This window comes from Poeciliopsis prolifica, unplaced genomic scaffold, assembly GCF_027474105.1.
Source record: "Poeciliopsis prolifica strain line A6 unplaced genomic scaffold, Auburn_PproV2 SCAFFOLD270, whole genome shotgun sequence".
Classification (NCBI taxonomy): Eukaryota; Metazoa; Chordata; class Actinopteri; order Cyprinodontiformes; family Poeciliidae; genus Poeciliopsis; species Poeciliopsis prolifica.
In genome coordinates, this window is record NW_026562645.1 from 68,183 (window position 1) to 73,598 (window position 5,416).

Consider the following 5,416-nt stretch of genomic DNA (forward strand, 5'->3'; position numbering starts at 1 on the left):
AGTACTTCTAAGCTGTTTCAAAGATTATGAAGCTAACTTCATGAATTTGCAGAAAATTACACAGTGGTGCATTTTTGACTTATTTCACTGAGATAAAGCTTTTTTCGTCTTAGTCTTATTTTTGACTTCTTTCACTGAGATCAAACACTGGAATTGTTCAAAACACTAAAATATACTGCTTCTCAGTACTTCTAAGCTGTTTCAAAGATTATGAAGCTTAACTTTCATGAATTTGCAGAAAATTACACAGTGGTGCATTTTTGACTTATTTCACTGAGAGAAAGCTTTTTTCGTCTTAGTCTTATTTTTGACTTCTTTCACTGAGATCAACACTGGAATTGTTCAAAACACTAAAATATACTGCTTCTCAGTACTTCTAAGCTGTTTCAAAGATATGAAGCTTAACTTTCATGAATTTGCAGAAAATTACACAGTGGTGCATTTTTGACTTATTTCACTGAGAGAAAGCTTTTTTGTCTTAGTCTTATTTTTGACTTCTTTCACTGAGATCAACACTGGAATTGTTCAAAACACTAAAATATACTGCTTCTCAGTACTTCTAGCTGTTTCAAAGATTATGAAGCTTAACTTTCATGAATTTGCAGAAAATTACACAGTGGTGCATTTTTGACTTATTTCACTGAGAGAAAGCTTTTTTGTCTTAGTCTTATTTTTGACTTCTTTCACTGAGATCAACACTGGAATTGTTCAAAACACTAAAATATACTGCTTCTCAGTACTTCTATGCTGTTTCAAAGATTATGAAGCTAAACTTTCATGAATTTGCAGAAAATTACACAGTGGTGCATTTTTGACTTATTTCACTGAGAGAAAGCTTTTTTCGTCTTAGTCTTATTTTTGACTTCTTTCACTGAGATCAACACTGGAATTGTTCAAAACACTAAAATATACTGCTTCTCAGTATTTCTAAGCTGTTTCAAAGATTATGAAGCTGAACTTTCATGAATTTGCAGAAAATTACACAGTGGTGCATTTTTGACTTATTTCACTGAGAGAAAGCTTTTTTCGTCTTAGTCTTATTTTTGACTTCTTTCACTGAGATCAACACTGGAATTGTTCAAAACACTAAAATATACTGCTTCTCAGTACTTCTATGCTGTTTCAAAGATTATGAAGCTAAACTTTCATGAATTTGCAGAAAATTACACAGTGGTGCATTTTTGACTTATTTCACTGAGAGAAAGCTTTTTTCGTCTTAGTCTTATTTTTGACTTCTTTCACTGAGATCAACACTGGAATTGTTCAAAACACTAAAATATACTGCTTCTCAGTACTTCTAAGCTGTTTCAAAGATTATGAAGCTTAACTTTCATGAATTTGCAGAAAATTACACAGTGGTGCATTTTTGACTTATTTCACTGAGAGAAAGCTTTTTTTGTCTTAGTCTTATTTTTGACTTCTTTCACTGAGATCAACACTGGAATTGTTCAAAACACTAAAATATACTGCTTCTCAGTACTTCTATGCTGTTTCACAGATTATGAAGCTAAACTTTCATGAATTTGCAGAAAATTACACAGTGGTGCATTTTTGACTTATTTCATGAGAGAAAGCTTTTTTCGTCTTAGTCTTATTTTGACTTCTTTCACTGAGATCAACACTGGAATTGTTCAAAACACTAAAATATACTGCTTCTCAGTACTTCTAAGCTGTTCAAAGATTGTGAAGCTAAACTTTCATGAATTTGCAGAAAATTACACAGTGGTGCATTTTTGACTTATTTCACTGAGAGAAAGCTTTTTTTGTCTTAGTCTTATTTTTGACTTCTTTCACTGAGATCAACACTGGAATTGTTCAAAACACTAAAATACTGCTTCTCAGTACTTCTAAGCTGTTTCAAAGATTATGAAGCTAAACTTTCATGAATTTGCAGAAAATTACACAGTGGTGCATTTTTGACTTATTTCACTGAGAGAAAGCTTTTTCTTAGTCTTATTTTGACTTCTTTCACTGAGATCAACACTGGAATTGTTCAAAACACTAAAATATACTGCTTCTCAGTACTTCTAGCTGTTTCAAAGATTATGAAGCTAAACTTTCATGAATTTGCAGAAAATTACACAGTGGTGCATTTTTGACTTATTTCACTGAGAGAAAGCTTTTTTCGTCTTAGTCTTATTTTGACTTCTTTCACTGAGATCAACACTGGAATTGTTCAAAACACTAAAATATACTGCTTCTCAGTACTTCTAAGCTGTTTCAAAGATTATGAAGCTAAACTTTCATGAATTTGCAGAAAATTACACAGTGTGCATTTTGACTTATTCACTGAGAGAAAGCTTTTTTTCTTAGTCTTATTTTGACTTCTTTCACTGAGATCAACACTGGAATTGTTCAAAACACTAAAATATACTGCTTCTCAGTACTCTAAGCTGTTTCAAAGATTATGAAGCTAACTTTCATGAATTTGCAGAAAATTACACAGTGGTGCATTTTTGACTTATTTCACTGAGAGAAAGCTTTTTTCTTAGTCTTATTTTTGACTTCTTTCACTGAGATCAACACTGGAATTGTTCAAAACACTAAAATATACTGCTTCTCAGTACTTCTAAGCTGTTTCAAAGATTGTGAAGCTTAACTTTCATGAATTTGCAGAAAATTACACAGTGGTGCATTTTTGACTTATTTCACTGAGAGAAAGCTTTTTTCGTCTTAGTCTTATTTTTGACTTCTTTCACTGAGATCAACACTGGAATTGTTCAAAACACTAAAAATACTGTTCTCAGTACTTCTAAGCTGTTTCAAAGGATTATGAAGCTAACTTTCATGAATTTGCAGAAAATTACACAGTGGTGCATTTTTGACTTATTCACTGAGAGAAAGCTTTTTTCGTCTTAGTCTTATTTTTGACTTCTTTCACTGAGATCAACACTGGAATTGTTCAAAACACTAAAATACTGCTTCTCAGTATTCTATGCTGTTTCAAAGATTATGAAGCTGAAACTTTCATGAATTTGCAGAAAATTACACAGTGGTGCATTTTTGACTTATTTCACTGAGAGAAAGCTTTTTTCGTCTTAGTCTTATTTTTGACTTCTTTCACTGAGATCAACACTGGAATTGTTCAAAACACTAAAATATACTGCTTCTCAGTACTTCTAGCTGTTTCAAAGATTATGAAGCTAAACGTTCATGAATTTGCAGAAAATTACACAGTGGTGCATTTTTGACTTATTTCACTGAGAGAAAGCTTTTTTCGTCTTAGTCTTATTTTTGACTTCTTTCACTGAGATCAACACTGGAATGTTCAAAACACTAAAATATACTGCTTCTCAGTATTCTAAGCTGTTCAAAGATTATGAAGCTGGAAACTTTCATGAATTTGCAGAAAATTACACAGTGGTGCATTTTTGACTTATTTCACTGAGAGAAAGCTTTTTCGTCTTAGTCTTATTTTTGACTTCTTTCACTGAGATCAACACTGGAATTGTTCAAAACACTAAAATATACTGCTTCTCAGTATTCAAGCTGTTTCAAAGATTATGAAGCTAAACTTTCATGAATTGCAGAAAATTACACAGTGGTGCATTTTTGACTTATTTCACTTGAGAGAAAGCTTTTTTCGTCTTAGTCTTATTTTGACTTCTTTCATGAGATCAACACTGGAATTGTTCAAAACACTAAAAATATACTGCTCTCAGTACTCTAGCTGTTTCAAAGATTATGAAGCTAACTTTCATGAATTTGCAGAAAATTACACAGTGGTGCATTTTTGACTTATTTCACTGAGAGAAAGCTTTTTCGTCTTAGTCTTATTTTTGACTTCTTTCACTGAGATCAACACTGGAAATTGTTCAAAAACACTAAAATATACTGCTTCTCAGTACTTATATGCTGTTTCAAAGATTATGAAGCTAAACTTTCATGAATTTGCAGAAAATTACACAGTGGTGCATTTTTGACTTATTTCACTGAGAGAAAGCTTTTTTCGTCTTAGTCTTATTTTGATCTTTCACTGAGATCAAACACTGGAATTGTTCAAAACACTAAAATATACTGCTTCTCAGTACTTCTAAGCTGTTTCAAAGATTATGAAGCTTAACTTTCATGAATTTGCAGAAAATTACACAGTGGTGCATTTTGACTTATTTCACTGAGAGAAAGCTTTTTTCGTCTTAGTCTTATTTTGACTTCTTTCACTGAGATCAACACTGGAATTGTTCAAAACACTAAAATATACTGCTTCTCAGTACTTATAAGCTGTTTCAAAGATTATGAAGCTAAACTTTCATGAATTTGCAGAAAATTACACAGTGGTGCATTTTGACTTATTTCACTGAGAGAAAGCTTTTTTCGTCTTAGTCTTATTTTTGACTTCTTTCACTGAGATCAACACTGGAATTGTTCAAAACACTAAAATATACTGCTTCTCAGTACTTCTATGCTGTTTCAAAGATTATGAAGCTTAAACTTTCATGAATTTGCAGAAAATTACACAGTGGTGCATTTTTGACTTATTTCACTGAGAGAAAGCTTTTTTCGTCTTAGTCTTATTTTGACTTCTTTCACTGAGATCAACACTGGAATTGTTCAAAACACTAAAATATACTGCTTCTCAGTACTTCTAAGCTGTTTCAAAGATTTGAAGCTAAACTTTCATGAATTTGCAGAAAATTACACAGTGGTGCATTTTTGACTTATTTCACTGAGAGAAAGCTTTTTTCGTCTTAGTCTTATTTTTGACTTCTTTCACTGAGATCAACACTGGAATTGTTCAAAACACTAAAATATACTGCTTCTCAGTACTTCTAAGCTGTTTCAAAGATTATGAAGCTTAAACTTTCATGAATTTGCAGAAAATTACACAGTGGTGCATTTTTGACTTATTTCACTGAGAGAAAGCTTTTTTCGTCTTAGTCTTATTTTTGACTTCTTTCACTGAGATCAACACTGGAATTGTTCAAAACACTAAAATATACTGCTTCTCAGTACTTCTATGCTGTTTCAAAGATTATGAAGCTAACTTTCATGAATTTGCAGAAAATTACACAGTGGTGCATTTTTGACTTATTTCACTGAGAGAAAGCTTTTTTTGTCTTAGTCTTATTTTTGACTTCTTTCACTGAGATCAACACTGGAATTGTTCAAAACACTAAAATATACTGCTTCTCAGTACTTCTATGCTGTTTCAAAGATTATGAAGCTAAACTTTCATGAATTTGCAGAAAATTACACAGTGGTGCATTTTTGACTTATTTCACTGAGAGAAAGCTTTTTTCGTCTTAGTCTTATTTTTGACTTCTTTCACTGAGATCAACACTGGAATTGTTCAAAACACTAAAATATACTGCTTCTCAGTACTTCTAAGCTGTTTCAAAGATTATGAAGCTAAACTTTCATGAATTTGCAGAAAATTACACAGTGGTGCATTTTTGACTTATTTCACTGAGAGAAA